At 42.5% G+C, this 21158-nt stretch overlaps 1 protein-coding gene and 1 long non-coding RNA gene across 2 annotated transcripts in view; both read right to left on the bottom strand.

The window, feature by feature from the left end:
• Positions 1-21158, bottom strand: part of TAFA1 (TAFA chemokine like family member 1) — a 503134-nt gene that overhangs the window by 369725 nt on the left and 112251 nt on the right. The gene's annotated exons all lie outside the window — the stretch shown is intronic.
• Positions 9651-13020, bottom strand: LOC122214546. The gene is made up of 2 exons (XR_006199947.1): positions 12450-13020; positions 9651-9882 (listed from the first exon to the last, which is right to left on the bottom strand). It is a non-coding gene; the product is annotated as an uncharacterized LOC122214546 (long non-coding RNA).

Below are 21158 nucleotides of genomic sequence, written 5' to 3'. Positions count from 1 at the left end.
AAGAGTTAGTTAATATTGCAAAAAAGAACCTGAGAACATTTCCCTCAGGGTTTCTTAAGTCAGAAAATAGCAGTGGTTAAAGGGTGATGGAATTAATATATCCAAGTTCTAACTCATCTCCCTCATTTATTAGCTAAAAATCTGAAGGAAGTAATTTCTCTGTGCCTCAGGTTTCATCTACAAAATGGGTATGTTAGTATCTGGCTCAAGGTGAGGGAGGACATAAATTAAAGCTAGCACTGGATTTATGGTTTTCTCTGGCACATTATTCATATTCCAAAGATTATAGCTGTTATTGTAGAAATGAAAATGAGGATAATATTGATCATTTCACAGCTTATTCATGGTCAATCATCCTAGCTGAAAATGTAGGTTACTGAACTGTTTCCTATTTTGTATACAATACAGATAAAACAGGTTAGCATTAATGAATCACTTCGGTGTAGAGCAGACATTTTTTTAATTAAAAAAATTTTTTTAATGTTTATTTTTGAGAGACAGAGCATGAGAGGGGGAGGGGCAGAGAGAGAGGGAGACACAGAATCCAAAGCAGGCTCCAGGCTCTGAGCTGTCAGCACAGAGCCCGACACAGGGCTCAAACCCATGAGCTGTCAGATCATGACCTGAGCTGAAATCCAATGCTTAACTGACTTGAGCCACCCAAGCGCCCCAGGGCAGACATTTTAATAAGCAATGTTGATGCATTTTCTCAGTCGGCCCAACAGGCATGTTAGCCATCTTGCCGATGAGGAAACTGAGGCCTAAGAAATCACGTAATTCACCTGAAGCCTGACACTTGAAGCAAAGCCAGAGGAAAATAAACAAACAAGCCAGCAAAAAAGCAACTCTGATTTCAAATCCAATGAGTATGACCACTAAGAGAACACTTCATAAATTCATACTGCATGCCTACCTTTGGATGTTCATCCTCGTTTCCCAGAGACTCTGGTTAGAGGGAGTAAGCCAGAAAGCCAAACGCTCAAAGGTACCATGGCTGCTGGTCTAACAGTCTCTGCCTTCTTCCAGACTTAACTCAGGATCCCAGATGCTCTTCTTTGCTTCTGTGTCAGAGACACCAGGCCGGCGCTTAGGCTTTATTTACCCCATCCCCATCTACTAGCTTACTGTGCCGCAGATCTTAGTTCCTTCAAAAGCACTCAGCATCCAAAACGGTATCCTGGAGGCGAGCGCAGCCTGCTTGACCCTGGGGTTTAGAGCAGCCAGGTAGTTGCAGGGGAAAAAAAGCAATAACCTAATTACTGCAACCACCTGCTGCCCTCGCTTTTGTGTTCCTGACTGCAGGCAGGTGCTAAGCTGGCATGCTTGGATCAATTAGAAATTGTAACTGAAGCTGACTGCAATTAATTATATAACTTTAAGCTGTTCAAGCTTAATACCCGCTCCCCCCCCAAATTACTTCATGAAACTGGGCTATAGCGGATTGCAGCAAATAAAGAAAAAGAGCCAGGAATGAGGTTTCTGTAAGCGTTGTCTTCAGGTGTGGATCATACCCAATCCTCATATGTCATGTGCATGGCCAACTTGTTCCATTTACCCATTATTAACGAAATGATTCGTGAATTTCCAGCTTGTGGCCCAAGACTGAGAAGTGTGGCTGTTCCTCTCACAGACCGCGAGGGAGGTGACTTCTCCCTTGGGCCGTGCTGTGATGGTCTTCAGTGAGGTACAGGGCAGTGCAGTAGATTAGGGACTATGGGACGGTAGGGATCAAGGTTTGAGTTCTGGCTCCGCCCTTAGGCAACGGGATAAGGGATAACCTCTACCCCTGCTTCCTCATCTATAAAATAGGGATAATATTAACACTGGAGAAACTCATCAAAACAGAGTATACACATTGATGGATGTGCTGTCTGGCATAAATTGATGCTTGATAAATGCTGATATGCCACCACCGGCTGCTAACCTTTGCAAATTTCAGGGGATGAGCAAACCTACTGAGGCTCTTTCACAGTGATAGCTCCCCCACTGACCAGGAACTACAGTGTGATACGGTCGTATCTATGGTACCTGGGCTCTTGTCATGGACTATACCCAATAAGGTGTGTGTCCAGCAACCAGAAATGTAACTTGTTCCAATCCCATTTTCCACATCTTAAAGTAAGGAGAAACGTTACCTGTTTCATAGGGTTGCTTCAATGACTAAATGCCATAGGGCAGGGCTCTGATAGGCATAAACATTAGCAAGACATGCTAACATTTACTCATGGCAAAATAATTTCTTGGAATTATAATTTGTATTTTTTTCTCTTGGCATTTTCCCCTGTCTTCATTCCACAATGGTAGCCAAGCCCGTCAAGGCTTCTCGCTTCAGGAATCTTGGTAAGGCTGAAAATATCGGTCAAACTAAATGTCCCAAGGGCACTAGGTGAGTGGGTGCGGGTGGGGGTAGGTGAGGGCTGAGAAGTCTTGTGAGAATGGCAGAAGTTCTGCAAGAGAGAGGAGAACCAGCCCCAGACCAGGAAAGAGAAAGGATGTCTGTGAGTCTCCAGAGCAAGGAAATCTACATGTGTTCTCTGGCAAAGCCTGGAATACTAGCAAGAACATTAGGTAGATAGCTATATGCTGCCCTGAGAAAGATGAACTGAGAACATCATGGTTTCCAGCCTCAGCATGAATCCCCACAGGGGTAGGAAAGAAGAAAAACATGAGCCTGGAAGAAATGGCATGAGTTTGAGTAAGAGGATGGGAAGGGTGTTAGCTGCAATCCTAATAAGCTAATGAGGCCCCCTTTGGCAACAAGTTACCTAGAATTTTACTCTAATCTAGAAGCAAGAGGAGTGAAGATTATATAGTTGGAAGTGGGTGAATACTATTAAATCCATTTCCTTTTCTTGAACACACAGAGAAACTACCTTTACCAGCCTTCCTTGTGGTTAAGGTGGGTCATCGCAGTTAGATGTGGCCAATGGAAAATGAGGAGACGTGATGTACACAAGTCCCAGGCCTCTAAAACCCTTCAGGTGATGTGTCATAGTCTTTGCCCATTAGCTGACTCTATGCATAGGATGCAGTTAGAGAATGGATGGAAGGATAGAGAATCCTTGAATTGCCACATGAAAAGTCACTTGCCAAATATGTAATCAGAGTATGAAAAGACTAAGAGCGGCACCTGGGTGGGTCAGTCGGTTAAGCATCTGACTCGATTTCCACTCAGATCATAATTTCACGGTTCATGGGATGGAGCTCCTTGTTGGGCTCTGTGCTGACAGCGAGAAGCCTACTTGAGATTCTCTTTCTCCCTCTCTCTCTCTCCCCACTTCCCCTTCCCACACAGGCACGTGCATATGCCCTCTCTCTTTCTCAAAATGAAAAATAATTGTTTAAAAAGACTAAGAGATAAATTTATATGCTATTAACCCCACAAAAATTGAATGCCATTTATTAGAATGGCTTGCATTAAATACTCTTTTTTAAAATTTTTTTAATGTTTATTTATTTTGAAGAAAGAGAGACAGAGTGTGAGAAGGGGAGGGGCAGAGAGAGAGGGAGACACAGAATCCGATGCAAGCTCCAGGCTCTGAGCTGTCAGCACAGAGCCCGATGCGGGGCTCAAACCTATGAACCGTGAGATCATGACCTGAGCTGAAGTCGGACACTTAACTGACTGCGCCACCCAGGCACCCCTAAATACTCTTATTAATAAAATGTCTGGGGGTGCCTGGGTGGCTCAGTCGGTTGAGCGTCCGACTTCAGCTCAGGTCATGATCTCATGGTCCATGAGTTCGAGCCCCACATCGGGCTCTGTGCTGACAGCTCAGAGCCTGGAGCCTGCTTCAGATTCTGTGTCTCCCTCTCTTTCTGACCCTCCCCCGTTCATGCTCTGTCTCTCTCTGTCTCAAAAATAAATCAACATTAAAAAAATTTTTTAAATAAAATGCCTGACATAGAATTTTTTATCAGCCCTAAAAGGTGTAGGATAGAAAACAGAATTGAAGTTGATTTAAGACAAATAATCAAATACATGTCATACGTGAATTTGTGCATAACTTTATTACAAAAAGATGGATTTTACACGCAGCAAACTAAGAAATACATGGGCAAAAAGAGTTACAAAAGGCAAGTCGTTTACACCATGGGTTGTTCTGATAACAACTCAAGAAGTCATATGACAGGGTTCTCTCCAGAAACACACCAAGGTTGGGGTGACTGTCCCTTAGTCATCTCACCACGAGAGTGCCCACAGATAGATCACAACACCATCTGACTCAACCACCTCTATGAAGTCCTATCTGCAAATATGCATGATGCTACTAATACCTGCAGGTATGAACAGGCAAAATGGACTTGTCTCCGAGAGCTCAATTTCAAAGCCCTCCAAAGCTGTAAATGAGCTTTTCAAACTCTAAGAAACACCCTCATTTCTATCTGTATCTTGCGGCTTTGCAAACAAAGTTCTCATTCCCTCCAGCCCCTCATCTTTCCACGTTTTCAGCTTCTAATTATGACCTTCCCGTTCTCCCCAACCTGCAGCAGTTTCTAATTGGTCCTTGAAAGTGTCCTGTGACCTGTAATAAACCATTTTATCCATTCCAGTGATTTGAAGCATCTGGGAAATAAATTCTATTAGAATGCTAATTGGGCCTGATGTGAACAGTTCACTATTGATCTATGAGGAGACGTACCTGACACAGCGCCGGATCGTGTTAGACTTCGTGACATTTAAAAATATTTGCTGAGAAAATTATGCTACACCCAGTCACCTGGGAGAAAATGACAGCTGAGCTTTGAACAGAGTATAGCTCATTTTATCTATTCATTGGTAAGAAGGATATCCATTGATTTTCGTGCTCACCATTTACGCCTCTTGCTTGTAGTAGCAAGATCCAACTTTCCTTTAAGAACCAAGTCTTCCTCACTTGGTTCATGAGCGACTGATTCCCCCTCTCACTGCCTCTTTCTCCCAGGTTCAGGGCTGTGTACAAGATCCAGTTTGGCCATACTTGGGGAGCATGGCATGCCCTAGCTTCTATTTGGTTCAGGAAGATTATGGCAGCAATCTGGGCCCAAGTCCTAGGGTTTTTGGAGGAATTATGTTCCCACCAAAGTTCTAACCTGACAGAAGAGAAGCCTGGAGGTGGTGGGGGGCCACCTCATCACTGATGGGAAGTGGCTACTTAAGAATGAAGCCAAAAGGAAGAGAGGAGCACCAAAACATGGAGAGAAGGGGGTTCCTGGTGATCATGTTTGAGCACCTGGGTGTAGCTGTATTGCACATAGTCAAATGAATCTCCTTTGATGCTTCATCCCGTTTGAACGGGAGTTCTCTAAAAGCATCCAGCCTAAAACCATGGGACTGAATTAAACTGGCAACATCAGATTTTCATAGAGGTGGTGTATTCAGTCATCATTTACTTCTGGGCGTCCAAAATCGTCTCACTTGCTGCCTTGTACCAATGTGACCATGGTACTAGTTACTCTTCAAGGGACTTTTCAAAAAGTATGAGCTTTTTACCTGAGTAAAATTTATATGCGTTCCAGGGAGAGTTGGGAACGTTTTGAAAAATTGTAGATTCCTAAGCCATATATGGGCAGATTCTGATTTAGGAAGTCTTTTGAACATTCCACAACTCAGCATTTTCAACAAGCAGCCTAGATGATTCTGATACAGGTAGCCACATTTTAAGAAATATTACTGTGACGCACAGATCAGAACTGAGGGACTCAAGTCATATTCATGTAAATTTCAAGTCCTGGTTTCTACTGCCTACGAAGTATACCTTGGACGAATGGCTTAATCTTTCTTTGCTTCTGCTTCCTAGTTTACAAATGAAGATAATAAAGCCATCATAGAGGGCTTTGCAAGATCATTGTAAAGAATTTAGCGCAGTCTATCATACCAGTAAAGGCTCCATTGAATGGTATCTGTTGGTAATTCATTTGCATGGATTAGCTTCTCAGATAAACCAGTTATTACTCCTTAGAATTCAGCAGCATATAAGACCTGGTAAAAATGAGACAGGGTATATAAGTTTTGGTGCAGAAAAAAGGAGGCAGCCTTTACTTTTCACCTTGATAAATGTTCTGGTTTACAAAGAACAGGAAAATTGTAAGGGAAAAAATATCTATCTTATCTATTATTGGGCCAAAAAACCCTTAGGGCATTATGCTTGCCAATATGATTTTATTCTTCCCACCAAAAACTTCCGTACATTAAATAATAACTACCCAGACACAAAAGTGAATGAGGCGATGGGACCAAAATAGCATCACAAAACACGTTGCCCCTTGTGTAACAGGTGGGGATGTATTCGAGGGGGGATGTAAATGGTGAATGTGGTGGAAGGAATAAAGAGGACACCTGAAAGATGTAAGTTTGTATGGCATCCAGATATGGAGGACAGGCTTTGGAGGAGGGCCAGCCATCTTGGGTTTAAATCACAGAAGCCCCATTTATTAGATTGAGCCATCATGTTAATGAGTCACTTAGCCTCCAGTTCCCAGGACATAAAGAAAAAATGAAGCCAATCTTGTTAGGTTATATTGAGGACCCAGTGAAATAATGATGTAAATGTCTAATAGAAGGCTTGACATATGATCTACGCTCTGAAATGTAGCCATTATTATTATTTATAATTAATAATAGTATTATAATAACAATAGTATTGTTTAGTATAACAATATTATTTACGATAGTAATTAATATTATTGTTGTGGGTTTTTGTGGAGATTTTTTTTAAATGGCAAGATGAGGGGATGCCTGGGTGGCTCAGTCGGTTGAGCATCTGACTTTGGCTCGGGTCGTGATCTCCCGATCCATGAATTCGAGCCGCTCATCAGGCTCTGCGCTGACAGCTCAGAGCCTGGAGCCTGCTTCGGATTCTGTGTCTCCCTCTCTCTCTGTCCCTCCCCCGCTCACACTCTCTCTCTGTCTTTCTCAAAACTAAATAAACATTTAAAAAAATGGCAAGATGAGGATGTTTTGCAGGAGGAAAAAGGATTCAAAACATTGGATATTTCTGCAAGCATTGACAGTGAGGAGAAGTAATAATCATATACACCCCAACCTATCAATTTCAGTACACTGGGGGGGGGGGGAACAAGAGGAAGGCTAAAACAAGTACTCGCTGTCAGTCACTGTTGCACTCCCTCGTTTCATAGGTGAGGACTTGGTTGGCCTTTGCCCACAGACATGTTGGAGCAAACACCAACCACGGCTCTGACTCTAAGGATCTCCACTGGCTATCTCCAAAATCCATGTTTTAATGATTAGCCTTTGCTGCCATAACAGTTGCAAAAAAAAATCAATTCGACAATTTTTTTCCTTTTCTAAAATGCCTGGTTTGGGGCTGATAAAGCAATGATTTAAGTCAATGGCCGAGGGGGGAATTCGAGTATGTTCTTAAAGGATAATCACTAGGCTCCTTCTTGGGACGCATCTGTTTTGAACAAATTTCTCCACTCTGTGCTAATTAAACAAGGAGGTGTACAAAACATGAACAGTGGAAACTGGAAACCAGCTCCATTAGTTTCTGTATCTTTGGTAACTACAGGTGTGTGTTAATGAATTACACGACTGGTAAAATAAAATTAAAGGCAGCTGCACGTGTTTACAAAACTGCAGCCACAAATTACAGGGATCTGTAGCATCCATAATTCATCCATAATTGACAATTTTCATATTACTGGAATAGAGAATCGAGTCATGCAGATGATTACAGTATTTGCCTCTCAGCACTAGAGATTCTGCTTCATTTTTCATGCAGCATCTCAAATGAAATAAATCACAGCTGTTACGTGGAGCTGGACGTCAGGGTAAAGGACCAAAGTATTGCAGACAACCTAGCCCCGAGTTCGACCTCCTAGGCTTCCGACTTCTGACTCCCTACTATTCCCTAAGTTTGCTTACCCACTAGCTACAGAAACACATGAGCTGAGTCCGGTCTAGATACTGCTACCCAAGTCTAGAAACGAGAGCTAAGTTTTTAAAAAACGCTACGCCTCAGTCTCTTCGAGTATTAACAGAATGACAAGAGTGCCTACCTCACAAGGTCATTAAGTTTGAGTTCACTGAGTTGATATAGCTCTTCCCATAAGCAACCTGAGGTGATCCCTGAAAATAGTGTGCTACTCACTTGACCCAGAAAACCCTACAAAATCATGCAAATCAAGAGGTCCCGATCTTCGTGTTCACTTTAGGAACACATGTGCGACTGCCCAGGCCATCAAAGGTACGCACATCAGAAAAGCTCCCAAGTATCTGAAGGATGTCGCTTTGCAGAAGCGATGTGGGCCATTCCATTGCTACAAGCTACAATGGCAGAGGTGACAGGTGCTCCCAGGCCAGACAGTGGGGCAGGACACAGGGTCAGTGCCCAAAAATAGTGCTGGATTTTTACTGCACATGCTTAAAAACGCATGCAAATCCCCCAAGATGCGGTGTAGAACTTACAGGGTCCACGGTCAGATTAACCCACACATGAGCTCTCCCTGCCACACCGAGATGGTCCTCACTGAAAAAGAGCAGAATGTTCCTAAACCGGAAGAGGAGGTTGCACAAAAGAAAAAGACATCCCAGAAGAAACTGAAGACGCAAAAACTTAAGGTCCCGGAGTACATTGCTGCATAAGATAAATGCAAATAAAAGTAAAAAAAAATTGAGTTAATATAGGTACACTGCATGAAGATGGAGTAAAGGCTGGCACTAAGAGCTTAGTGAACACTTAACTATTAACTTCTCCAAGCTTCAGTTTCCTGAGCCAGAAAATAGGGGTAAAAACATCACCAATCGCACATGGTTGGTAGGACAAGGAAGTGACATAACACACGTGAATTGCCTAGTTTACTTCCAGATATGAGCACTCGGTTTTCCCGCCAGTAGTAGGCATAGTAATAACAGCAGCTTTACCTCAAAGGGACACAAAAAATGAATACTGTTAATTAAAAAATTATTTTGTGTAAAAATCCCACATCTTCAGCTTTTAATTTTATTTAGCAGATTTTTTTTCTCCATTTGGGTATTCTGATTCAGGTAATGTTGGGGATTTGATTTTCACAAGGCATCTTGGACTCAAATAAATTTGCTCTTGATTAAAAAAAAATCTCGGGGCGCCTGGGTGGCTCAGTCGGTTACGTGTCCGACTTCCGCTCAGGTCATGATCTCGCGGTCCATGAGTTCGAGCCCTGCGTCGGGCTCTGTGCTGACAGCTCAGAGCCTGGAGCCTGTTTCAGATTCTGGATCTCCCTCTCTCTCCGACCCTCCCCTGTTCATGCTGTGTTTCTGTCTCAAAAATAAATAAACGTTAAAAAAATTTAAAAAAAAATCTCTCCTGTAAAGAGATGGCCTGTGCATCCTTCTAGCTTTACCTCTCCAAAGAGGGCTAGCCAGAGGCACACAGATATCTCTGCTGCTTGATGACGGTGAACAAGGAGGCCGCTTTGAAAGTTACCAGAGTTGTGAGGGATCCAGCAGGGGACCTGACAGAGACAAAGCTGGGAAGCTTGAGGGACAGAGACTAAAGGCTTGTCTGAAATCTCTGTAACGTTCCCCAGAACTTTCTCAAGTACCAGTCATTTCACAGATGCTAAGTCTCGAGTCTGCCTGCATGCTGGTTCCTACACTGAAATTTAGGAAGAGAGGACAATGCAAATACACAGTAATGACAACATACAATTTCTTAGACAAACTCATCTGAACTTGTGTCGATGTTTATTGCGCGTTAATGAGGGACCCAGCAGGTAGAAAATGCTCATTGGAATGACATGGACGAGGGAGGTTAAATACGCGAGGCTTCCAGCAAGGTACAGACTGCCGTGTTCCTTGGAATGGTCATAAAAAGGTCATATTTTTATCAGTGGTTGGGTAAATTTGTAGCACAATATGGATCCATCTTTGGTCATAACCATTCATCAGAAATAAGTAACCTGTAAGAGAAGCAAATGATAAGCAAATTGATCTGTAGCAATTAATTAGACATACCAGATAACAAAGTTGCTCCTGACTCTTCCGCAGAGGACCATTGTGCACCCAGGCACTGGGCAGCCGTCAAATACAAGCAGCACTGACAGGAGCACAAGGGTCCCGCTTTTCCTCAAATTTCTGCAGCAGGTAATCAAAGACACCACACCTTTTACTTAATGCTCAGCAAGGGAGAGGACGTATTTCTTTCAGAATAAGAGCAGGTTGTAGTATTTTAGATGCATTTGGTGGAACAGTTTACCAAGTGTGTTCTCTACACAAGCTCACATTTCAATTGCACACTAGGTCTGAGAAGGAGACAGGGTAGATGCAAATGGCATCCGACACCCAAGGAATATTACATCCAGGGGGGCTAAATGTCTTTGCGAGTAATGCATCTTTAAGTGGATGAAAGAGCCAGGCATGGAACTGATGTCCAGTGCAGGTATGGAAAACATTTCTCTTTCAAATATTTCAAGGGCTGCAAGGAAATTCTTAGCTCTGGGCCGATAGCAGACACAGATAGAGACATGCATTCAATAGCACGGAGGCTTTAGGGAGTATTTAAAAGTCCTCTTGCTCTTTCTCCATCCAATCTGTCAGTGCCAGTGTCCCCATGTTCCCAGCCTGATTTAAGTCATGTAAGTCTGTTTAGACAAGAAACCTATCGTATAGAGGTAGGTCTAACACTTCAGAAGTTATCACGTTTAGCATCTGATCACAATGTGTTAGCAGATACGCTATTTCGACTTCTGAGCTGTCCCCAGATGTACTCTGTTAGGAGAATCTCTCCCTCCTGTCCAGCGTTGTCCAACGTCCATTCTACATCAGCATCTCCTGGAGAGAGTTTAACAACTATTGATATCAAGGTTGCACCCTCCCAAATATCTGATGTAACGAATCCAGTCAAAAGACACTTGGAAAATATGTAAGGGAAGTTCTACATTTGACCATGTAAAAGGGTTTTGTTAGTTGTTTTTTTCCCCAGTAGGGTTTCTCAGAGTTTTTAATACATTCACGCATCATGTGACTCTCCAAGATGGGGAACCATAGTTGATAGAGTTTGGCAAACTTATTTCACTCCAAAGTCTTTTCGGTGTTGAACATTTCCTGGGACTCTTGTTGCATACTGACCTAATGAATTCTAGGAGAGAAGGAGGGATGTTTTCATCAGCTCTGAATTCAACAGGAGCCACAAGGCACCTACTAAAGAGAAAGACTGCATCCAAAGAAAGATATGATTAAGACGACCTTCCTAGTCTAGAGCCTCTTGACACAGCGAGGTCCCTGCACCAGCCTCACCCGCCTCCTGGGGAGGTGGTTAGAAACGCAGAGTCTCAGGTCCCATCCCAGACCCAAGGAAGCAGCATCAGCATTTTGACAAGATTCCCGGGGAAGTCACAGGCACGTTAAAACTTAAGAAACCTTGGGGCGCCTGGGTGGCTCAGTCGGTTGAGCGTCCGACTTCGGCTCAGGTCATGATCTCGCGGTCCGTGAGTTCGAGCCCCGCGTCAGGCTCTGTGCTGACCGCTCAGAGCCTGGAGCCTGCTTCAGATTCTGTGTCTCCCTCTCTCTCTGACCCTCCCCTGTTCATGCTCTGTCTCTCTCTGTCTCAAAAATAAATAAACGTTAAAAAAAATTTAAAAAAAAAAAACTTAAGAAACCTTGCTATAATCCACCATTTTTTCAACCCCTTCCCAGGTTTCATCATTCTGGCTTTGAGGCAGATGTCACCAGTGGGTCGACAGGAGGACTTCCTGTAGCACACCTTGTGCCCTCCACTGATGGACAAGGACAGCTCAGACTCTGGTGGCACAACTCCAGGGGCATCAGGCACAAAGAACATAAAGGAGACACGGTCCCCCAGAGTTGTGTCAACCAAAGAAATATTTTCAAAATTGACACCATACCATGTAGATTATAGAGACTTCATACATGAGTCCTGTCAAAGAGCTTTAATTGAGTCAAGCTCATCGATAACTGTTAATACTTTTTGAGAACTTAATAGGGTCTAGCACCTTGATGTCACTTTACAGTCTTTATTTTATATTCTCAGTATGACAACACTCTAAGATATAATCTGTTATTGCCCTCATTTTTGATGAAACAGAGGTTGCTATGAGTTTATAAAAGATGTCATGCTCAAGGTCAAAGAATTGATAATAACATACGTGGGATTAGACTCTTGATCTAATGCTGAGACCACGGTCTTACTACAGAAAAGCTGAATTAAGAAAAAGATCTGTAGGATAGATTATTGAGGTGAGAAATTACAGGAGAGTTCAGGGATCATACCTGAAGAGGGAGGTTAATATGAAAGGCATGGCTAGAATGTGTTCTTAGGGGACTAGGTTTTGCCCAATTTAAAATTGAAAAACACTGCATAAGCAGACAATGATGAAAAAATATTTGCTACATGATTACACCGTCTGATCACACTAACAGATAATTTCCATAGGCATTTAAAAATCTTCAAATAGCTACTCTCTTGTTTTACGCTCACCATAGTCCAGTGGAGACTTTCACCACTTACATGTTCAGGGACAAGGTAAGTCCCAGGGATTTAAGAACTTCTCCTGAGATCTTGAAGCCTGGAAGTGATGATGGTGAGATCCAAAACCAGGTCTTAAAACTTTCATACTCTGAGCTCTCTCCACTACAGCATAGCCACCTTCCCAACCGTCAGATGAATGTCAGGACCTTGAGAATAAAAGACAGTAGATCCACTTCTCAGCTGGCCAGCCTGGCCTGGACAGCCAACAGACACAAATGAGAGGGCTCATGGAAATGAATTGATAGAACCACAATAACAAAATTTAGAAAATGCCTTCCAACAATTTTTCACACTTTAGCAGACATTTGGTTCTGACAAATGGTCGATTCTGGTACCTAAGAGCACAGAAAGTTATTTTTCCACAGTCCTTAAATTTGATTTTTTTCTCTCTCTCTCTTGAAAAAAAAAATGTTTCTGCCAAGCCTACTAAAAAAAAAAAAAAAAAAAGGAAGAAAAGAAAGTCTCCTCCAGGTTTCCTGCTGACATAAAGGGCATTCTGGATAGTGCGACAGCTCGGCAAGCCCTATCATTAGTACAGGCCACAGGGACAGGGAGAGAGAGGAATTAGGCCAGGTCACAGATGAACAGTGTTCTAGAATTCTAGGGTCAGCAGGGATTTTGAGAAGTCAGTGCATCCATTCCTCTGTCTCCAGGAATGATTCACCTTTCCCCAATAATATGGACCATGATAGAGCGAGTTTATTCTATTTTACAGAATACTGGAAGACAGGTTTTTCTGTGGATCAACACTTTGCAAACACCTGTCCACTCTTACACATCTTGTCTTGGTTTTGGCTGTCAACTGACCATTTTTTGCCTTCTCTCCTCCCCACCCCCCCCCCCCCCCCATTCACCCAGGAGACGCGTGACAATGTCTGGAGACTTTTTTCGTTGTTAAGACTGGAGAGGAGTTCACTACTGGCATCTAGAAGGTCGAACCCAGGATGTTGCTACATACCCCACAGTGACAGGACAGACCTGCAGCCAAAAATTATCTGCCCCAAAATTGAATAGGCCAAGGTGGAGAAACTTTACAGAAGAGAGAAGGGCAGTCATCCTTTGTATATTGCTGTCACAGTGTGGATGGGAAGATAGGTAACACAATATTTGTTGATACAAGTGCCTACCCATAGTAGGCTAAAGTTCTATGCTTCAGAAACACATTTCTTCATAAGACATTTAAAGGATATGCAGAATCCTTTTTTTTTAAGTCATACTGACTTAACTCTTTACTGACTAGCTGGGCTTAGCTATTGGACAATAATTCCATGAGGGCAGAAACCGTATACGGCGAATCTCTACTCTCCCAGGGTCTACCACAGAAAATCGCAGTTGGTAGATGCTTCATATGTTTTAAAAGTCTCTATGTAAAAAATCAAATTATCTGGTTATATAAAAACCTAGGTGGATTTTCACCAAATTAAGGGCATGTGCTAAGATGGTCTATCTTAAAGTTACTGGTTATTTTGTGTACTTGATATTTTGGTGCTCCCTGGGTAAGGCATCTCAAAAACATGGATAGTCTTCCAGAATAGTTGAAACCAAGGAATCTTTGTGACTGTAATTGGGGCATGGCGTGCCATATGTGTGAAGATTTTATACAATAAAAAGTAACTGTGGTTTCCAAAGTGAGTCCCAAAGAGAAAATCATAGAGGTAAATTCTGCAAATTATGGATGTTGCTTTGCTTCCCACAAGGGCAACCCTATTTAGTTATGTAGTGGTCCACTTCTTGGAAATAAGCCACCTCTGAGAGGAAAGTCTTAAAGAGAATCAGAGCTGAGCAATTCATGGCATGGGGTGTATTTAAAGTGCTCTTGGAAAGCTACCAATTACCAATATCACAGACACAACCCATTTCTGTTTTAACAGGAACTGCTTTAGCCCATCCTGTTAGAGTAGGAGGCTTCACCAACTTCCTTTAGACTTTAATTGATAACACACAAATCTGTTGCCACAGATGGTTGGGTGGGCAGCATCTGAAGCTGAGGTCTAGAAGAAGGCTTCCCACCCCCAGCAGATGCAAGAACATTCAAGAAGTGTCGATGCAGGGCACACCATGGAAACAGAATTGAGGGAAGAGCTCTGGGTTGCACATCAAAGCACAAGTGGTCTGGATTAAAGGTGCCCCTGCATGAAGAAGGTTACAAGGTTCTAGCTCATCTTTATGTCATGTGCGAATCAGATCATATGGTTTTGAATCCCAGATATAGCAGCCATTAACCATGGGATCTTGGGCAACTTATCTAACTTCTCCAAGCTCTGCCGTTCCCCATATGCAATGGAGATTGACATCATACCTCTCTTTTTAGATTTTGAGAAGCTTGAATGAGATATAAAGACATTTTCTATTAATTATTAGTATTTCCCCATGTATAAAAGAGAATATCCTTGAAATAATCTCTGTTTTCCTTGTCTTGGAAAATTTTTTGTTTGTTCACAATATGGCATGCAGGATCTATGGCATCCCATTGATCTACAGGTAGAACGGCAGAACTCAACAGTTAGTAAGCTCAGTGACCTCAGATTCTTTAGGGACAACTGAAGGAATCTCGTATAATGCCAACTGCTCAAAGAAAGTAGAAATGACCTGTGAAGGTAGATATCTCAGAATGAGGAGAAACTTCACTGAACTGGTCTCTTTCAATGGCAGGTGATTGAAAGTTAACAAAAACTGCCTGATGGAATAAACAGGAACACATCAATGGACTCTCCTTCCAGATGAGAAGCCCAGTGCAAAGCTTTAGGCCAAGTGGTATCTAGCTGATGAAAAGAGATCATGGGGACTCTGTTTCTATCTCTTGGCTTTACTTCCTTTTGTGTTGACTTTGCTCTCAGCAAGGCCTTCTGCAGGGGTGACTCCAACAGCTCCAAATATATATCCTCTCACTGTCAAGGCCAACAGACCAAAATGCATCTTTCCCCTTCACTCTTGTAAAAGGCTAAGGATTTAATCTGTTTTGGTCAGACATGGGTTGTCTGCCTACTATGGGCAATCAGAACACATTCGTGGGTTGAGGAGGGAAGAACGAATGATATATGCACTTCCCCCACTAAGAAATGTGCAATCCAAATGTAGTGGGTATCATTCAAGGCGACTGAAGAGAAAAGGGTATGATTCTTTTTTTTTTTAATATATGAAATTTATTGTCAAATTGGTTTCCATACAACACCCAGTGCTCATCCCAAAAGGTGCCCTCCTCAATACCCATCACCCACCCTCCCCTCCCTCCCACCCCCCATCAACCTTCAGTTTGTTCTCAGTTTTTAAGAGTCTCTTATGCTCTGGCTCTCTTCCACTCTAACCTCTTTTTTTTTTTTTCCTTCCCCTCCCCCATGGGTTTCTGTTAAGTTTCTCAGGATCCACATAAGAGTGAAACCATATGGTATCTGTCTTTCTCTGTATGGCTTATTTCACTTAGCATCACACTCTCCAGTTCCATCCACGTTGCTACAAAAGGCCATATTTCATTCTTTCTCATGGCCACGTAGTATTCCATTGTGTATATAAACCACAATTTCTTTATCCATTCATCAGTTGATGGACATTTAGGCTCTTTCCATAATTTGGCTATTGTTGAGAGTGCCGCTATAAACATTGGGGTACAAGTGCCCCTATGCATCAGTACTCCTGTATCCCTTGGATAAATTCCTAGCAGTGCTATTGCTGGGTCATAGGGTAGGTCTATTTTTAATTTTTTGAGGAACCTCCACACTGCTTTCCAGAGAGGCTGCACCAATTTGCATTCCCACCAACAGTGCAAGAGGGTTCCCGTTTCTCCACATCCTCTCCAGCATCTATAGTCTCCTGATTTGTTCATTTTGGCCACTCTGACTGGCGTGAGGTGATATCTGAGTGTGGTTTTGATTTGTATTTCCCTGATAAGGAGCGACGTTGAACATCTTTTCATGTGCCTGTTGGCCATCCGGATGTCTTCTTTAGAGAAGTGTCTATTCATGTTTTCTGCCCATTTCTTCACTGGGTTATGTGATTTTCGGGTGTGGAGTTTGGTGAGCTCTTTATAGATTTTGGATACTAGCCCGAAAAGGGTATGATTCTTGATCAACGCAGAAGCTGAGGCGCCTGGGTGGTTCACTCTTGTTTTCAGCTCAAGTCATGATCTCAGGATTGTGAGTTGGAGCCCTGAGTCGAGCTACACGCTGACAGCATGGAGCCTGCTTGGGATTCTCTCTCTCTTCTTTCTCTCTCCCTCCCCTCAAAGTAAATAAATACACTTTAAAAAATGAAAAAAAAATGCAGTAGTTTAATCTGGAAGGAGTTTCTGGAACAGAAAATTCATTTTGATATTCTAGTAAAAGAGTAACATACTCAGCTGCTTCTGAAAGAGACCCTGTCCTCTTCCTTCAAAGCTTTAGGATAGTATCACCTTTATAGGCAATGAGCAAAGAACACTGGTCCCCAAATCAGCTGCCCCTTTTGAATCAATTGTGATGACTAACATCAAGTGCGGTTGTCCCCAAATTACCCTCCCACTCAAGATGTGAATAGACAGACAATGTGATTGGTTGGAGCCCAAGACTGTTCTCGCTCCTATCTACTACACGATATCCACTGCAGTTTGAGATGCAAGAGTCAAACCAAGTCCAAGGTAGCACAGGAAAGTGGTGTTGGTTGACACCTAGTGTTTAGGAAGGACTTATTTAGAATTTCACATGCCTTATTTCATTTAGTCCTGACAACCGCTCCATGGGTTAAGTACCACTAATATCCTCATTTGCAGATACGAAAACATGAGCTGTAGGTCCAAGATCACATACAGCTAATAAACAGAAGAGCCAGCCACTGCTGAAGAGCTCGTAGTCTTAACCACTCTATGTTCAGTTTCCTGTGTTGACATGAGTTGGGACAGAAATAGATGAGTGCAGGTAAAATGAGGCTTGCTGTTAATTGGAAGGGAATCCTACACCAGATTCCAGGCATTATTAAAATGCGGAAGTCAGATCTGGCATCACTGTAGGAACTCAACTTTTTTTTTTAGGGTGTTCTGGTTGTGAAAAAATTGTTGAGGTTCCAGAAACCTTCTCGTTCATCCTATTTAAAAAAGCAGTCTAAATATCCCAATTACAATGAACAATTCCATACATTTAGTTTAAAAAGAAGAAGCTGACAAAAGACCACAGACTCTTGTCTTTATAATAACAAGACACATTGTGCCTACAGTGAATCAATATTTCCCCATAATGGCACTTGTCTCCCACTGAATTCCTGGCAAATTCTGCAGAGGAAAGCAATGCTTACAGTACATTGTCACTTTGGTATTTCAGGGGGAATTATTCATCCCCACATATTATTGAAACAGTGCTCACTTTACAGAACCAGTCCCCAACTCTAATTTCCAATGGTGCATATTTCTCCTCTTACTGCTCTTTAAATGCACAATTAATTCCTAAGGTTAATTGATCTCGTATTTGGTACGTCAATATCTGCATGTGTTAACATAAATAAATATATATAATGATAGATGCAACAATGTAGTAGAAATTCATTTCCCCATGGAACTCATTAAATACACTTAAAATACGCTGGTAGTTTCCAGAATTCTAAAGGCACACCAGTGCAAATCTAAAATATTGGACAAATACAATTGGATTCTACGTGGCCACACTCAAGGAGAGTGATTCACAGAACAGAGGAACTTGCACATCCTTGTTTTCTTCACAATTTCCCCCTTGGATGATGGCATTTGGAGCGTCAAGTCCCCCAGTCCTAGAAACTTCTAGCAATGTCAAATATATCCTAATTCTACCTGAAAAAATTTGCAGTGATTCAGTGCCCAACTAAGTACAACCTCACTATTATGGAAACCAACTATTGATAATAACAACAATGGAGCACTTAGCAATACTACTGAATGTCTGCCACAGGGCTGGTGCTGTGGACTTTCCACTGTGCATTCCTACGGCTATCGGGACTCACAAGCAAGCTGTGATGTGGGATAGATACGCCCTCTTGACTTAAGATCAAACTCTCTCTGGCTGAATGTCATCTGACAGGACATTCACTCCTTCATCTAATCATAAAGTTGAAGGGACAATGAAAAACAGGAGATTTGGAAGAAAACAAAAAAACAAGGTATTTATATGAAACAATGTGAAGTGACTGAATGCTTGAGGGTTTTTGTTTATTTTGTTTTGTTTCTTTCTGTGCCTAGAAGTCTCTTAACGTATTATGAGGGAAAGGAAAGATTTTCCTACGAAGTACTCTTATTTCTAGACCTTGAGAAACTAGTTTGGGAAACAATAAACCCCTGACATAATGGAAAAATCATTCTGGTGCTTTCACTCTTGTCTTTTGAAAACTTGTATCCTTGAAAACACTATTATGAGATTTTCCCCTCAGCCAAATCCTTGGGGCCTGAGTGGCTGATGGCAGGTCCTTAACAAACAGGTGAAAAGCAGAATGAAAGTACCCTTTGAAATTTCAGCGAACCACTGGGCCAAAATTCACTATCAACTGAGAAACAAATTAATTGATCCACACTATATCTCATCAGAATGCTCACTGAAGGAGGAGAGAATCCCACATACCAGGTGATTTTTTTAATTACACCTTTTTGATTTGTATCTACCCAAGAAGGAGACAAATCAAGAAAAAGAAAAAAAATCCCCTGCTTTTCCCCCAGGGTCTGTTGTTCACCCCATCCCCTTTCTCCATTTAGGAACCCAAAACATATATATTTCGTTTCCTTCCCAACCTGCTCATTTAAAAAAAAAAAAAAAGAGAAGTAACAAATGCACTCTGTGAATGGGGTTGCCATGGAGAAGCTGTTCCAGGTAAAGAATAGTCACTACAGAAAAGTGGCATGCAGCTTGTCAGCAGAAATGCTGCCGCAGCCCCAGAGCAATCATGATTCTGCCCCTGCTCATTTAAATACAACAGGGTTCTGCAGGTCTCCAGAAAAGGCTCTGTCCCTTCGTGGGGGGGCCTGGCTTTCCAGAAGAGCTGCATCCTGGCTGTCTGTATTTAAATCAAAGCACATTTCAAAAGCATGTAGACACTGTTGTATTTAAGAGAACCCTAATGAAAATCCTGTGTTTAAAGCTTTTCCTCTGGTTTCAGAGCATCAGGTTTACTTACAGTGGGATCAACTCATAGAGTTCTAACTTGGGACCTCTGCCAGTGCGAAGGAAATAAAGGTCCATTGTGAGCTGCTTTAGTTTTGACTCTTCTCTTTTTCTTGAAAAAAGGCATCGGCCCAAATCAGAGGAATAAGTACAAGTTTACCTTTCTGGAGTCCAGCCTTTTTCTCTGCTGGTTAAAAATTATTATTATTTTTTTTTTTATTTAAAAAAAATTTTTTTTAACGTTTATTCATTTTTTGAGACAGAGAGAGACAGAGCATGAATGGGGGAAGGTCAGAGAGAGAGGGAGACACAGAATCTGAAACAGGCTCCAGGCTCTGAGCTGTCAGCACAGAGCCCGATGCGGGGCTCGAACTCAAGGACCGCGAGATCATGACCTGAGCCGAAGTCAGACGCCCAACCCACTGAGCCACCCAGGCGCCCCCAAAATTATTTCAAGACTATGTAAGTAAATTTAGGTTCCTTTATTAGACCTCAGCATAGCAGCTCAGGTTTCAGAGAAAGGAAGTATGTTTAAGGGGGCACGAGATACACACACATACCCTAAATATGCAGGAACCATATACATCTATCATCATACCTAAGGTTGTTTCAATGTAAAATGGAAAGAGAATCTTGATATTTTGGAAGGAACAAAGAAACGGTGATTGCGACTCAGTTAAGACTTGTTCAAATAAACTGCTATTCAGCAAGCCCTCATGATCTAATCCTTCAAGAATCGGCTTCTAGCTTTGAGCATGCAACAAATACCACTGACATTTCTTAAGTATCTATTATGTTCCAAGCACGAGGCTGGATCCTTTATATTCATAACTGTGTTTGGTCCTCAAAGTAACTCCATGGTGGTTTACAAACAAGAAAATAGTGGTTTAGGGGCGCCTGGGTGGCTCAGTCGGTTAGGCGACCGACTTTGGCTCAGGTCATGATCTCACTGTTCACGAGCTCCAGCCCCTCATCGGGCCCTGTGCCGCCAGCTCGGAGCCTGGAGACTGCTTTGGATTCTGTGTCTCCCTCTCTCTCTGCCACTCCCCTGCTTGCGATCTCTCTCTCAAAAATAAATAAATAAACAACAACAACAATAATAATAATGATGAATAAGGAGGAGGAGGGGAGGGAGGAGGAGAAGAAAACAGTGATTTAGAGCGGTTAAGCAACTTGCCAAGGCCTATTCTTCCATACTCTGGCCAAGCTGCAGGTTCAAACCTGGGTCTTGCAGACTCCTGCAGAGTGTGTGTTTCTTCCTCCATGCTGCCAGAAAATCAGGAAATGACAAAATTCAGCTGCGGGACCGCAGCCACGCAAAGCACGTGCCCCATCACTGAGGACTGGGACAGCATCAGAGAAGAAATGATGTAGGCTTTGTTTGGCCTGGGCTAGGTATCCCGGAGATGCATTATGGCAGACACTGCTGGACGACCATCTGAAATCTACTCTCCCCGGCTCTTTGCTAACAAGTGGCAACATGCCCAGCTTCACTACTACACTTGCCAGGCTGCTGTACAGACATGTGTGGTGAGTGACATGTAATCAAAAGCTTCGGGTAAGGTTTGCAGCGAAGTTTTCTAAAAGGGTCTCCTTTGGCCAG

Source organism: Panthera leo, chromosome A2 (assembly GCF_018350215.1).
Source record: "Panthera leo isolate Ple1 chromosome A2, P.leo_Ple1_pat1.1, whole genome shotgun sequence".
Lineage (NCBI taxonomy): Eukaryota > Metazoa > Chordata > Mammalia > Carnivora > Felidae > Panthera > Panthera leo.
Note: the sequence above shows the minus strand (reverse complement) of the source record. Positions and strands in the feature narration are given on the sequence as shown.